At 37.9% G+C, this 16634-nt stretch overlaps 2 long non-coding RNA genes across 2 annotated transcripts; both read left to right on the top strand.

The window, feature by feature from the left end:
- The first annotated feature begins 6504 nt into the window (after positions 1–6504).
- LOC119766880 lies at positions 6505–6758 on the top strand. Its single transcript, XR_005277186.1, has 3 exons — positions 6505–6542; positions 6597–6660; positions 6712–6758. It is a non-coding gene; the product is annotated as an uncharacterized LOC119766880 (long non-coding RNA).
- A 2147-nt stretch (positions 6759–8905) lies between these two features.
- On the top strand, positions 8906–9159 carry LOC119766879. The gene is made up of 3 exons (XR_005277185.1): positions 8906–8943; positions 8998–9061; positions 9113–9159. It is a non-coding gene; the product is annotated as an uncharacterized LOC119766879 (long non-coding RNA).
- The last annotated feature ends 7475 nt before the right edge of the window (positions 9160–16634 follow it).

Below are 16634 nucleotides of genomic sequence, written 5' to 3'. Positions count from 1 at the left end.
TCAAAAAAACAACTTTGTCGAAGACACAAATTTGATCAGAAAACTACTTCCCGAAGAAGAAATTTTTGATTAGATATTTAAATAACATTTTCATATGATCAGCAGCCTAAATTGTATTGAACTTTAATGGATTAACCAATAATTGCAAATTAGCTTCTTTGGTCATATAGAAGCCCCAAACAAAGATTTAGGCAATTAAAAACAAACAAAAAAACTTTTCGCTATCAATTAAAAAATCATATCTTCCTAAATCTCATTCGCACGATAATCTATTATTTGAAAGATTTCTAATCGATCCAAGGGCATCCAAAAACTTGAATGGGGCCCCGGGCCCCCGGGCCCGAGACTTTTTCGAAAAAAATTGTTTTTATTGTAAAACAGGCAGCTGCCTAGAAGATCTCTCTCAAGATCAAAACACTAAAATCAAAACTCGAGATCAGAACGTCGAGCGACTCATGTTTAAGCACGAGCACAAAATTTGTAACAGTAAATTCATGTAGCTAGGTGCCCCTCGTTCGCTACTGGTATAATGTTGCCCACGTGTCGAAGCATACAACTCCACCCACTGGGCACACAGTCAGACTTTTGTTGTCACTTTTATGCTTTGTTACTACAGTACAACCCCGTTCATTAGACGAAGGGATAGATCAATATGGTTGAAAAACAAAAAAAGATTAAAGTAAAGGTATATTTCGTGCAGCCTACACTCAGCCAAAATATCTATTTAAATTCATATGGCTAACCTTATAGACACCAACAATATCCTCATTTTTCCATTTCATATGCGTAACTTATGGCTTATGATCGATTTCATTAAATTTATAAGGTTCACTTATGACATTCATTAATGTTGTTTATGTGAAAAAGTCATATGGTTAACTATATAAACAGTAAATGTATTATCACGGAGCACATCATCTCGCAAAGTTGAACGCGTCCGTTAAATTGACGCTTAGCCAACAAGTCAGCAGCGCAAGTCGGTGGCCCGAAGCGACCGGAAGCTGCAGAAGGATGTGACGATCTGGTCACGCCCGAGCGGCAGAACCTGAGTAGGTACCCACGGACGCCGGTACCAGTATCGACCGAAAAGAGCCACAGCGGAGTCAAGAACGGAGTGCGGAAATGAAGGTTGTCAAACCGGTAAGTTCAATCAAATTATTCTATAACTCGAAATAACCGTCCTTTTTTATTTCTTCTCAGTCACCGGAAGCACCACAGGACGAACAAGCTCCTTAACCCACTCGCGAGATCACCCCTTTCTCCCGGAATCAGTCAGTCGTTGAGAACGCCGTAGAGAGCACCGCCGATATTGGCCCAGCATCGCTAAGAAAGTGCACGAGAACATAACCACGGCAGCGGCAACGGTCGGTTGCCTGAGCATCTTGGAAACGGCCGCAAAACCGACGAAGGTTGGGAGTTTATTGGAAGAAGGGAGTATGGCAGGAGGAGAAAAAAATGTAGTCCTAAGAAAGTCGTGGCGAGCGTTCCGTAAGTAGAAAACTTCACCGGAATAGGAGTTTGGAATGTTATTATGATTTGATTGAAATAAATTGTAAAATTTTAAGCAAATTCAATGTTTACATTTCCAATAACAAAAGCAAAAATCATTAAATGTTTTACAAGTACCAAATGCTGCAAGCTTCTCATATTTAAATTTCATAAGGTTTACTTATGAAAGCAACAATTGATCATATATATTACATCTATAAGGTTACCTTATGGAAAGAAATCCATTTATTGATCCTATAAAATCTATATGGTTAGCGTATGGAAAAAATCTATATGGCATCCTTATGGCTGGTATGAAGTGTTTTGGCTGAGTGTACGATAATCCAGCTTTTCATTGCTTATCAAAAAACAACAGAATTGTATGCATAAATGATCCCTACAGTTTTTTTTATAAAATTTGGATTTATGCTTTTGGGGTTTTTTGAACAACTCTGACTTTAGGCAGTTTCAAAAACATCAGATTTTTCTTGAATACGTCCAATACACATATGAAAGAAAATAGTTTATAGGACCTTCTAAAAAAACCCTTGGTTCAAAAAAAATATATATAAAAAATAAGTGCGCCTTTATAAAAAAAATGAACTCTAGAGTTTTTTTTTCAAAGGTCTCATAAGCTGTTGTGTTTCATATATTTATAGGACCTTTGTAAAAACTCCAGGGCTCTTCCTCTCACAGTTTTGGTGTCTGTCAAAAAACTCCAACGCAATACTTTTCTGTCCAACCATCGAGGTTTCACTGTTTTATACCAGCTCTGTTGCGTCGCCTCCCACACGCACACACTCACAGGCTTTCTTTCTTCCCTTTTTTTGCTTCCCTCACATAAAAAAGTATGCTCTTTCCATGTCGTCGTCGTCGTATGCTCCCGTTCGTTGGCCGTCCGTCAGTTTTTCAAATGTAGTGATGTTGTTCAAGGCAAAGGAAGTACCGCTGATTTCGAGTTGGTCTCTTGCTGGGTAGAGAAGTTGGCCACGGAATTCGGGTTCGGTTTTGTGCAACGATTCAAGGTTTTTGTGTTTTGTCAAGTACTCGCGAAGAAGCTGGAAAAGTGACGTTTGGAAATTCGATCTGGATTGCACCCGGTGCTGGCCGGAAGTTGGAAAATTTTCTGTCCTATTGGAATGGTGAATAGTTTACGGTGAAATTGGATAAAAATTAGTGCACTCGTGGTGGAAAAATTGAAGTGTTCGATAGCATTCGAATATGTGAGAGAATTTTCCGGAGGAAATCTGAAACCAAAGTGAAATAAAAAGAACGAGGAACACTATTTTGTGGAATTTGCCTTCTTCGTGGCGCTGCCCAGGTTATTTTTCATCTTTACGCAAGGTATGTTGCAAAATATGCTTCCATATACTGCTTATGCAATATTTTTAGTTCTTGTCCCAGCCATAAAGTTTTCATTTGTTTATTGAAAATATAAAGAAGTTTAGTAGAGATTTGCATTTTAAGAAACATAAAAAGAAAGGGAATTTTACATAGCATCAGTAGAGTAATGTCATCATCATAACTCATCACAGAGAGAGGTTGTTCTGTGTGTGTGGTCGAAAAATGGCACGAAAATGCTGAGGACAAGGTTGCCAGCAAAACGAAAGCACCAGATTCATGCACAGATTTTTATTTTTTTGATTTACCTAGTTAAACTCAGTCATATCTTCTAATTAATCATTTCAACATGATTTTTCAGCTGATAGGGTTTCAAAAAAAAAAAAAAAAAAAAAAAACCAGCAAAACAATTCTTGAGCAGAAAAAATAGTTTACAAAAAATAGATCAAACACAAAAATCTAGAAATAATTTTCATCAGAATAATTTCTTCTTTGGAAAGTACATCAATAACATATAAGTGGTCATAACTTGAGGTCGGTTGATTGATCAGGATAGAGTTTTAATACAGATAAGCGAAATCCTTCTCCAAAAACTACATAAATATCAACTAAGTGGTCATAACATGAGTCACGATGTGTAACATGCTGAAATTTGAGTAAATTTCTTAGTACTTATTTAATTTTCGGATACATGAGAAAACACATTTTTATGCATACATTTTTGAACTACACATCGAAACTTCAAACTTTTGAAACTTGATGTTTTGGCCATAAACCAAGTCGAATACGGTATTTTTTTATTTATTTATTCCAAGAACTCATTTAAAAGTAGGGTAAGGCCGTTGCCCCCCCCCCCCCCCCTTCAAAATTGGTCCGAAAAATCAGGGGGCAAAAAAATTTTTTTTTTCAAAAATCTTCTAAATTTTAATGAAAATAGAAGTCAAATCAACTTAAAACAATCTAAAACGCATTTTTCTGCATTTATAATCATATTTAGCATGTTTGGGCTGGATTAAAAGTATTTTGAATTTTTATGAAATTCCAATGCACAGCACCGCAAAAACTTTTTTTTTTGCAAAAAAAAAAAATATTTTTTTGTCAATACTTAGGTATTTTGGAAACTTATGATTGCAAAACAACTGGGCAGGTGTAAAATACATTTTTAAAAACTTTGTTCATTCAAATGTTGAAACCATGGCTCGTAAATTCAATGTTTAGACTTTTTATTTTTTCTCCCCCTCCCCTTCGACTTTGGTCAGAACGGCCTAATTCTCCGCCAACTCACACAGCAGTTGCCCCGACCCTTCTTCAATTTGCGTGAAACTTTGTCCTAAGGGGTAACTTTTGTCCCTGAACACGAATCCGAGGTCCGTTTTTTGATATCTCGTGACGGAGGGGAGGTACGACCCCTTTCATTTTTGAACATGCGAAAAAATAAGTGTTTTTCAATAATTTGCAGCCTGAAACTGTGATGAGATAGAAAATTGGTGTCAATGGGACTTTTATGTAAAATTAGACGCCCGATTTGATGGCGTACTCAGGTTTTCGTAAAAACGTATTTTTCATAGAAAAAAACACTAAACAATTTTTAAAAACTCTACCATTTTCCGTTACTCGACTGTAAAAAAAATTGGAACATGTCGGGAAATTTAATGTACTTTTCGAATCTACATTGACTCAGAAGGGTCATTTTTCATTTAGAACAACATTTTTCATTTTAAAATTTCGTGGAAAAATCGTCACCCGCGACATACACGGACGACAAAACAAAGAGAAACGCAAAAATTTACTTTTTCAAAACTTTTTTTTCGTAAAATCGCGATAACTCGTGATGTTTATAAACAAACCCCTTATGTTAAAATATATTTTTTTGTAGTTGTCTGCTCTACAACTTTGTACAACATTATTATACTTTAAATAATAACCCTGCAAAGTTAGAAAAAACATGAAATTTGAAAATGAAAAATTTTGCTCTAAATGAAAAAATGACCCTTCCGGGTCAATGTAGATTTAAAAAGAACATTAAATTTCCCTTAAAATGACATGTTCCAAATTTTTTTACAGTCGAGTTACGAAAAATGATAGAGTTTTAAAACATTGTTAGTGTTTTTTTTCGATGAAAAATACATTCGAAAATCTGAGTACGCCATTAAATCGGGCGTCTAATTTTACATAAAAGTCCCTTTGACACCAATTTTCTATCTCATCACCGTTTCAGGCTGCAAATTATTGAAAAACACCTCTTTTTCGCATGCTCAAAAATGAAAGGGGTCGTACTGCCCCTCCGTCACGAGATATCAAAAAAACGGACCTCGGATTCGTGATCAGGGACAAAAGTTACCCCTTAGGACAAAGTTTTACGCAAATCGAAGAGGGGTCGGGGCAACTTTTCCCGATATCGTGTGAGTTGGTAGAGAATTACCCAGTAACAGTGTGAGTTGGTAGAGAATTACCCAGTAACAGTTTTGATTCAATGTTAGCAGAGATAGGCCCAAGTTTACCCCGACCAGGTCCCAGTACCAAAAAGGACTTAATAAAAATAATTTTATGAAAAAAGGGCCCATGTTCCTAAAATAAAAAGTGACTTGCTCCAAAATTTCTTGATTGAATTCTCTTTCACACGAATAACACCGCCTACTCAGATAATTTTTATGATGATAAATTTTATCGAAACAATAAAATCTTACTTGACGTGAACTGTCCCTTGACTATAGAATCGAAAAAAAAAAATCTTCATAAATATCTGAATTATGTTAGCTAACAATTGGGTCCTAAAATGAAGCTTAGATTGCTGATATTATTGTTTACAGCGATAAAGCTTATTTTTCTGAGTACAATGAACCTTTGTACGACCACAAAGAGTTTAAAATGGATTTTTAAATCAATTTTGAAAAATTAACCTCGCAGTCCTTCTTGACAGAAAAGTTCCTACTTGACAGCTCGTTCCAAGGGGACCATAGTTGATCCATCGAAAAAATGTTGTCTAGTCAAAAAAATTTTTTGCATTAAAATGAAAAAAAGTGATCAGAAATTGTTTTTAATCGTGTTATTTACCGTTGTACATAAAAATTGACATAGGGCTAGTACCCAATTGTTTCAAAGTTCCTGCGCCACAAACTTTAACACCAACAACTAAACTGGCAACACGTCAACCGATTTTATCCGCCCCTAAAAGCTAAACAAGCGATGGGGGATGACGGGGGTGAGAGGTCGGTCCCCGAAGGGAGGAAAAGAACTTGTTTTCGCACTTGGCATCATTCACCCAGTCGTGGTCCCCACACAGAGTCAGCTTTTTTTTAGAGGTGTGTAATTCGCACATGTGAAGGTTCGCGCGCGTGTGTGTGTGCGACCTACAGCTCACTCATTTGCATAAAATTTGGACCATAGAGTTATCTAAGCCCGCGCTCACGCACACTTGCACGCCATTTGTTTTGCTGGCCGGTACAAAATTTAACCTCAATCTTTTTCGTGTATGTTGCCGCTGAAATTGCCGATGTGCTTACGAACTCGAAGATCTTAACGTAGGGTTAGGCGATGGTGAGCAACGGTCTATATCTAGGTGAGCGATAGCGAATAAGAAGAGTTAACGCACAAGAATAGTAGGCGAGTAATTTGATATTCTGTTTAATCTCAGTTAAAGCCGACTTATTCTGAGATGTCCAATCAGGATAGTGAGTTTGAATTGTAGAAAAGTCAGTGAAAAGAATTCATGAGTAAGTTGGTGGGCGTAAACTGCAGGAGGAAAAATTAAGAATTATTCGTTACAGTTTTCGCAACGCACCAAATTGCTGCTCTAAGTTGGGAATGAAGTTGGGTTAGGAAACCTATTTTGTGAGTAAAATTATATCTAGTTTATCCAAATTACTAATATTTAATAAACAGCTTTTAGCAATTAAGATCACTAAAATGAACGGTGTTTCTTGTTCGCTCAAAAGACGGCAAATCCAGCCCTCCCCCAACGTCAACACTAAAAGAAAATAGTTCCGATCAAGATGCCGATCGCGAACAGCCGGGAACTTCCCTGCCGGAGATGCGGTACACCGGATGTGTACACGATGTGGAGCTACTGTCGATGCCGGTCGGGGTTGCCCGACGCAAACGCTACCAGGAACGCCAGTTTGCCAAGCGGTTCGACTAAAATTAGCCACCAGTATCGCCAAGAATGCAGGGAAGTTTACGCGGCACGACTTCAACAATTACGCCAGGATCAACTTGCTGCCCAGGAGGCGTTGGCCACGAAGCAGCGAGAATGGCTTGAGATACAGGCGCGGATTAAACGGGACTACCAAATCGCCAAAGCGGAGCTGCAGCAGAAGGTAGAGGAGTGTGAAAACTCCTTTCGATTACGGGAAGAGCAGATTATGAGTTCGGGACGTTTTGAGGTTAGAGGCACGATTACACAGCAGAGTGCGGAGAATAAGAAGGAGGATGAGCAGCATCGGGTACTATTTTGTGAGTCTTCCAACTCGACGGTGGAGGCAACGAAGACAACAGTACAATCGGGTCAGGACAACCCAATCGGTTCGACATCTGGAGTAGGTGCCGGGGTGGATAGCAACAAGCCATCAGCCGGCAAATCCACTTCAGTAAGGACGTTTGCTGGTGTGTCCCGAAATGACGCGGATTGGATGTCATCGTTGGGAGAAACTACATGTCGAGGCTGGGAAGCAGCAAAAACTGCCGTCAGCTCACTACCGTTCACACTCACACCTACTGTACAAACGTGTGTAAACGACAACAACACTCACAAATCTATCAGCAGTTCTTGTCTTTTTGTAAACGAGCCCAGTTTGTCGAGAAACAAAAGATCTGCGAGCAAAACAAACGTCGTTGAGAGTTGTTTACAAGATGTGGCAGCACAGCTGGAGGTGGAATTCGGTGGGTTGGTGTCGTCGAAGAAACTCGTTCAGGATCAGCTGATGGTGAATCGGGAATCTGGACAGCAGAAACTCAGTTATCAACAGGAGCAGCGATCGATTCCAGAACGAGCGTTTCAGGACCGGGACACGCAGCGTTTGCCGGAACGACGAAACCAACAAGTACCACCTCTGCAAGATACTGGATCGCCGCTTGTCGTTTGTTCGATGACGCAGCGAGGGCGACTAAACCCGAAGGGCAAGTCTCACGATGAGCCAATGTTCATCTGCACGTCTATCACCATCGGTCGATGGAATGAATATTCCGGTGCAGAGAATTTTGAGAAAGAGAGAAAGCTGGTTGGACAACCAGGGCAGAATGAACGCCGAATGAGTTCATCAATGCAGCAGAAGGGGATGTGCGGAGTCTCGGCGACATGGCATGAACAACTTGACAAACTGTTCGTACTGAAAATCGTGTTGCCGAATTCCGAAACATGGGATAAAAGTATGTTTATCCATGGTACAAAGTGGTTCAGCGGTGTGACAGCTGGCAGAATGATGTTCCCACTGCAGCTGCAAGAAGGTGATCACAACAACCCAGGATACACGAAAGCCATCAATCAACAGTACTCACGGAAGTCGCAGTCGGTCGTGGAAGCGGTTGTGGTGCCAGAGGTACCGCATGAGATAGTGCGTTTGTGGTTCAACAAGAATGTTGACAGGAATCAAGTGGGAGTACCGATGACTGCTGTTTCACACTCGACTGCAAAGATCGGAGATGGTGAGCTGGGACGGTCTGGATCGTACCGTAGCAGAACTTTGCTGGGTCAGTTTCCTAGACAGAAAAAGATCCAGTGGTTCCAAATCGATCCCGGTGGGAAGTCATCGAGTGATGCAGGTTCTTCGAGTACCAGAGCAATGCAACTCGTAGGACAACTATCAGTAACATCGGCTGCTAGCACGAGAGGAGGTAACAGTGGACCGGAACGCTGGACCACTCTTACGGTCGGGGAAATGTTGCCGCTGAAATTGCCGATGTGCTTACGAACTCGAAGATCTTAACGTAGGGTTAGGCGATGGTGAGCAACGGTCTATATCTAGGTGAGCGATAGCGAATAAGAAGAGTTAACGCACAAGAATAGTAGGCGAGTAATTTGATATTCTGTTTAATCTCAGTTAAAGCCGACTTATTCTGAGATGTCCAATCAGGATAGTGAGTTTGAATTGTAGAAAAGTCAGTGAAAAGAATTCATGAGTAAGTTGGTGGGCGTAAACTGCAGGAGGAAAAATTAAGAATTATTCGTTACAGTTTTCGCAACGCACCAAATTGCTGCTCTAAGTTGGGAATGAAGTTGGGTTAGGAAACCTATTTTGTGAGTAAAATTATATCTAGTTTATCCAAATTACTAATATTTAATAAACAGCTTTTAGCAATTAAGATCACTAAAATGAACGGTGTTTCTTGTTCGCTCAAAAGACGGCAAATCCAGCCCTCCCCCAACGTCAACAGTGTACGTATACGCAATACATGCGCACGTAGATAACTTTATTGTTTTAGTTCGCAGTTCGTGGCGAAATTTCACGACTGTGACTGTGTGTGTGTGGATGTGTGAGTTTGTGTAAGTGTCTGTGAAATACACACTAATGGCATGAATAATGAAAAGGTTTTGCCCTTCGTCGTCGTCGTCAGTCAACTGAATTCACATGCACAAACGAACCGGAATGAGTCGAGCTCTGATGTTGTTTTTTGTTGCTTCAAGTCGTCACTTTTTGGAATGTCGAAATATGATGAATGAGCGAGGAGTGGTGAGATGATGTACACGCTAAATTTACGGGAATGTTGTGGCATTTTGCACACTTATTGTTGAGTTACTGAAATTTTATAGCGCACAAGCATGAAAAGGTCTACATTCTTAATTGACTTTACAAAAGCAGCAATGACAAAATTTATCCTTTTCTTTGTAGGTATTGCCTTGAAAACTCACTTTGCTTCAAGCTCTTAAAAAGCAGAAAGTTTCCATTGCCTGTCAGAGGAACATAACATTCTCCTAATTAATTACCCAAATAAAACGTTTTGTTTCGTCGTGACGTGTTTCTCTCTGGGTATTCATGTTCTTCCTTCGACGGCGTCAGGTTGGCACCGCCATGGGCAAAAAAAGGTGATGGATCTCTTTGGGTTGCTGCAGCAGGAAAAGGCAAATGAAATTTACGCCTCTCTTTGTCTTTTCTCGGTCTTTCTATATTCATTTATTTACTCATTTGTTGGCGTTTTGTTAGCGATGTCTTCCGGCCCATTTCAAGGGTAGCGATAGTGCACGGTTTTAAAGTCTCTGTTTAATGTTGATTTAGGAGAGGCACTTGGTTGACCGTGAAAATCGTCATTTGATCTGTTTTGATGTTCAGCAGCGAATTTGTGATGTATTTAAATGATCAACAACGCAATAACTTTTTTAAAATGGCCTAACCTTTTTTATGTTTGCCAAAGGTCATGAACAAAAAGGAAAAATTAACAACAATACCAAAATCAACACAGTCGCCAAAATTAACCAAATTAACAAAATTAACAAAATTAAAAAAATTAACAAAATTAACAAAATTAACAAAATTCACAAAATTAACAAAATTAACAAAATTAACAAAATTAACAAAATTAACAAAATTAACAAAATTAACAAAATTAACAAAATTAACAAAATTAACAAAATTAACAAAATTAACAAAATTAACAAAATTAACAAAATTAACAAAATTTACAAAATTTACAAAATTTACAAAATTTACAAAATTTACAAAATTTACAAAATTTACAAAATTTACAAAATTAACAAAATTAAAAAAGTTAACAAAATTAACAAAATTTACAAAATTAACAAAATGAACGAAACTAACGAAATAAAAAAATTCAAAATATTAACAAAAATAACAAAATTAACAAAATTAACAAAATTAACAAAATTAACAAAATTAACAAAATTAACAAAATTAACAAAATTAACAAAATTAACAAAATAGCAAAATATCCAAAATTACCAAAATTACCAAAATTGCCAAAATTACCAAAATTAACAAAAGAAACAAACAAAACAAAAAACAAAAAGAACAAAAGGAACAAAACGGAACAAAAAACAAAAAGAACAAAAGGTACAAATGAACCAAATTAACAAAATTAAAAATTTGATAAAAATTAACACTGTGTTGCTAGCAAACGACTCAAAATAATTTTTTATTGGTTTCGCTTATCAAACGACGTTTTTGAATTGCCCCAAAACACCAAAAATCAACTATTTATCCAAGCTTTTTTTTCTGGAGCAGCTATCATTCCGGGAGATCTTAGTTTCTTAACTATACGGCTTGCACGAATGAAACGAACTAACGGACTGCGGTGCTTGTCTGACTTTTTCCGCCTTGCCTATATCGAATTTGTTATCGTGAAGCAGGAGTTGGTGGTTGGGTTGCTACTTTGTGGTTGCTCTTTTTGGCTTGGCTTGAAGAATGTGGTGTTATTGTTGCAAGTTTAGTTTCCGACGCCGGGGTGCGGTGCGGTGCTGGGTTCGAATTCGGATAAGCTTTAACCTATTTACACGATGAGGTTTAATTGGTTAAGAGCGCAGAGTTGCTGCTCGTTCCGAAGGGGGTGTGGGTGAACTTGTGCGGATGATGATCTCTTCAGGAAGAGAAGGAGAAGAAGTGCCACGCTATTAACGTTAGCCAACGAGAATGGGGAGGGATTAATTTTAATTGGACTTTCTTTTTCTAGTGTTTTATGGATTTGAAGAGCTTTTTAGTATTTGATACGACTAATTGATTTTATCCTATAGACGTTTGTACTTGAAGAGTTAACATTTGAATACAATCATCATAACGAAGTTAAATAAAATAAAAAGGAACGCTTTATATTTATGAATGTTTCATATTCAATGTCTTGTAAATTTTTTACTCTTATTTGCTCAGCAAAGCAGAAAGGTGTTATTTGTTATAGTTTCAAGCCAGGATTGAAATTCTAATCACATTATACCTCTCTGGTGTTTTACCAAGTGCTGTTTGTTTCCAAGCTCAGATATAGTTGCGATTTCTTCAGACGAAAAAAAAACCGAATTTAATCGGAGCAACAAGTACCGCTACGATGTAATTTTTGGCCAAACTTTCTTTCCGTTCAATCTCAAAACATACTAAATACACTTTCTAACCGTAGCCGATAATGACAAGCCGCACTTCGAGAATAATTTAAGGAGGGAGTGTAAATAAACAATAATTAATTAGCGTCTCTAAATAATAACACAGTTTGGCGCATTTTTTCGCGCGTTTTTCGGTCAGCCCCACTCTTGGGATCGCCGGCAGGCGACTGGAATTTGTACCTGATCAAGCTTGTGGTGCCTCCCGGCAAGTCTACGGTTGAGATTTGGCTGTTGGAAGTTTTTAATCGCCCGTACTTAATTGTGGAAAGTTTTTGCTTTCATTGGCTTTCGATGCCGACTTCTGGTGTTTAGGCAGGTGGAGGGGCGAAAGATCGTTGCTGACGCACAAACTTGAGCGAGGAGTGTAACTGATGATTGCACTTTGGAAATGGCTTCTGGTATTTAGGGGAATTGAGAAATATGCAGACTATTTTTTATATATCTAGGCAGGCTTAGTTAAAAAAGCTGAACATGTCTGTGCATCTGTCAAAAATCCAAATAAATCACTACCTGATAATTGAAAATCATTAGAAAATGCATTTTGGAGCCGCAGGCCAAAGATTGATACCTAAGAGCATGCAATGGCACTGACCTTGTTGCGTGCTCTTCGGTTGACGTCTACGTAAGGAACATCCTGGAAGGAGCGCAACTAACTACATCCGTAGTTCTGTTAGATCATCCGAATTATCTTGATCAGAACAGTATAGCCTTGCGAGTGTCCTATTTTCTTACCTCCACGTTGGCTTGGATTCATGATGACCTAGCTGGTGGCCTGTGGAAACGGATCGTAAACCTTTGACCACCGCGGGTCAGAGTCGAGACGGCAAAAAGAAAGGGGCGCGACAATGTGGGAAAGGGAAATAATTTGTGATTGTAGACGGTATTGTTTTGATTCGCAGTATGTTGAGTCAACTGCTGTGGATGTACCTGAAACATCGCACAACGGGGTTTCTCTTCTCTTCATTCTCAGCTACCACCTATCTCCTATTTTTATTTTTGCTCTATTGATTCCCACTTTTCACTGATTCTTCTATTTAATATCATTTGATTTTGATTTTACTAACTTTTGATTCTCTTATCTCTCAAAGCATTTCCACTCTTTTTTACCAATTGAGACTGCTGTAACAAACTTTGTTTTTTTTCTTAAACATATACTTTTCCTTAATGTACTAGTAATATCAAGTCTATTTATCATTTGCCTAATCTTTTTTGATTTTATTGCGAATTTATTTATTTGAATAATTCTTTATCTGTCATATAAATTATCATTACTTTAATCTAAGCTTGTTTTGTATCTCTATTTATTAACTATTGTCTAATTTTACATCTAATACATCTAGCTTCTCATTTTTATTCTTTAAAATTCGCTCATCATTCTCTTACTATTGATTCTTGATTTTTATAAAATAAATTCTCTTTTACTGTCTATTGTTTTCAATCTTCACCCTTTTTTCAAACTAGTGAGGTTTGAGCCCTTACTCAATTTATGTCGCGAACCTGGTGCATAAGATCGGTCAAGGCCCGTTCTTACACTGAAAATTGCGAATTGCGAATTGCGAAAATGCATTTTGGAGCCACTGGTTAATGTGCACCGTTAATGAAAATTTTAAAAAGTTTGTGCACCTCCTGTGCAACACAGACAAATCTGTACATCTGGCATCCCTGCCTTTCAGTTACATTCGATCTGATTTGAGCCACATAGAACGCTTTTGAATTATTTGAAGTTTCGATAAGTAGATAAAAAATGTTTAAACATGTGTTTTCGCATTTTTCCGGATGTTAGCCTTTTTCATTGATGGTTAGGTAAACAAAAGACCTTTCTAAAAAGTCAAAAATTTAAAGTTCTCGCAATCCTGTCTCTAAGTGATATTTATGATTTGATTTTGAAGCCAGATCTCACTAATCTGTACGTCAAATCATGTCCGGATTGATCAATCGAACTATCGTTGGTTACACAGCTAAAAAAGTAGTAATCCAGCTGCGTGTAAAAGACCTGGGTGTAAAATAAATATTGCATTATTTTATGTAATTTTATGTGATTTTACATCCTGAAATATGTAGCCCATCAGTATGGGAAACCTACTGGACCGAAATGTCAAGCTCATATATGCGTTTTTCCTACCAGTTTTTCATCGGTCTGATGGCCGAGCGGGCTAAGGCGCCAGTCCATACTGTAGGTGCTGGGTTTGAGTCCCGTCGGTTGCAACTTTTTTTTTGTGTTTGCAAAAATTGTACATGCAGTGTGTAATATTAAGTGTTTATTTTGACGAAGGTGATGTGCATGCTTTTGTATGCGATTTTACCATCGGATTTTTTGCTGTGTAGGTAATCGAGAGACTTTTAAAAAATTTAATATTTATGTGCTTTTTGTAAGCTGAATTTCACTTATCTGTTCGTAAGGCAATCGGCAAGCGCAAAACCATGATGGTTTAACCATCCCAACGATTTTAAAAGTTTGAAGAACTGGCAACCCTGTCTCAAGTAATAACCAATTAAGTGATATTTATGTACTTTTTTCAGCCGGATCTATCTCACCTGTATGGAAAATACATCCGGATAAATCATCTGACTTATCTTTTGGGTCTTTTGGATTTATGTAGTTGGTTCTGTTTGTCAGGTTCGATGTCACATGTCAATTCTGGATCATTTGTTTTGTGTTACCTATTATGGTAGTGTACAAATTAGAAACTTAGCCAACAAAAATTCGTCCGTCATACACAAGTTGTCCATACAGCAATTCCATTTGAAAAGAGCCTAAACCGAAAAAAAAAAGTTCTCCGATCGGGCTCAAAATGTTTCTGGGGGTTCCTTGGCCAAAATAATTAGATCCATATATTTTGTTTGGCCATTAGGGTGACCTAAATCGTGCTAGGGTGGTTCAAAAAATGGCATTTTCTCTCAAAATCCATTTTTTTTTTCAAAAAATCATATCTCCGCGTCATTTTATCCGATTTTAGCATGCAAATGTTACCAAAAATTTTGGTACCCTAACATGTATTACTGCCCCTGATCGCATAAATGTCCCATATGCATTTTCGTCGTTTTTGAGTTGATAATGCAGTTTTGTTCAGACTCGTGTGATCTTTCAGAAAAGCCTATAACATCCAGTACTTTGTTCTAGATATCAGGAGGAAATCCAGTTTTTTCGTGAAAACTTAACACGTAGCCTATGTGTGGGACAAACTTCAAATGCGTTTTTCTCACTTTGCTGTTTTTCCATATGGGACATTTATGCGAACATGGGCAGTATTGGTCATCGCTGAAATTTTTAAGTTATTGCAGTTTTAGTGAAAAAAGTAGATTTTTTGACGATTTCGTAATTTTCCTGTTTCTGCGCGTGGCGCGTCGAAAAACTCAGTTTTTATTATTTTCAAAAAATCATATCTCAGAAACGTACGAGTTGAAATCGCCAATTTTTTTATATGTTATGTGAAATTTTCCAAGGAATCCGATAAAAAAAATTTCAGACATAGGCTCTTTGGTCCAGACGCGGTCAAAACGCCATTTTAAGTATTCATACGACTTTTTCAATAGTTAAGCTAAATTTTTGAAACTTCTAACCGTCAGTGGGGGTGACATTGGGTCTGGGGGGTGAGATTGGGTCAAAGTGATTTTTTACGGATTTTACCATTTCTCAGGTTCTTCTCAATGAAAATGAATTCTTTTGGAAGGGTTGTGTAGGGGACATCTTAAGATGACTTCGCTGAAAAAATCTCGTTCATAGAACAAATCCTGTTATTTTGGCAGATGTCTAAAGTTGGGGTACGTTTTTGGCCAAAAATGAACTCTCGAAAAATCATTTTTCTAATATTTTTGTTAGAATTGCTCGAAAACTATCCAAATGTTTGAAAATCTCCACTTCAAAAATTGTAGCGTGTCAATACGATTCCCTCGAACAAGAAACACTGTTGGATGACTTGTTTTTACCATATCGTTGTAATTGAACATCATTTTAGTTTTATTTGACTCAATGTCACCCCCTCTAAGATTGGGTAAATTTTCAAACAATTGGCATTTAAGACAGTGTTCATCAAAATCCACCATATTTTGGGAAAATGTTAGTAAACTATCTAAGAACAAATCTACGTTGAAAGATTTTCCATGTTATTTAAATTGTTTTTGTTATTAAGAAAATACGAGAGGTGTATCGTTTTTTGACCCATAGTCACCCCCACTGACGGTACTATTTTTCCCAAATAGCCAAACTTCATCACCTTTCTTTTGCGTCTAAGACAGCTAAAATCGGATGAAATGACGCAAAGATATGATTTTTTGAAAAAAGTGGTTTTTGCGAAAAATGACGAAAATTGATTTTTTTTGAACCACCCTAGCACACTCTGATCGCGCGAGAGATCAAATTTACTTTTGTTACACCCTAGATGTGATCCACACGAATAAATGTTACACTGTCCTTGTCTTTCTCACACCGTCCCTGGTCCATCTTTGATGAGAGCCAGCAGAGAGCAGAGGGAATCCTCGCTCTACTTGATCTCTCCCGGCCAGCCTCCCATGTACAATGGATTTTAGATTATAGTTAGAAATAAACTGCCGACTACGCCAGACGGTTACGCGTTTTAAAATAAACGTTTTTCTGTTCGCGCAATAAAATTGTTTTAGTTCGCGTAGTTTAAAAACGGTGTTTTACTGCGTCCGAAATCTCCCGAACCGACCACACGCGCGAACATTTGGTCCTTCGAACCGGATCCGAAGGATCCGGTCTGGCCAGGTTCGGGACACTTTGCGAAACGGACAGTTCAGTGCGAAGTGTAGG

The sequence above is a fragment of the Culex quinquefasciatus genome, chromosome 2 (assembly GCF_015732765.1).
Source record: "Culex quinquefasciatus strain JHB chromosome 2, VPISU_Cqui_1.0_pri_paternal, whole genome shotgun sequence".
Taxonomy (NCBI): Eukaryota; Metazoa; Arthropoda; class Insecta; order Diptera; family Culicidae; genus Culex; species Culex quinquefasciatus.
This window is presented reverse-complemented; position numbering and strand designations above follow the sequence as displayed.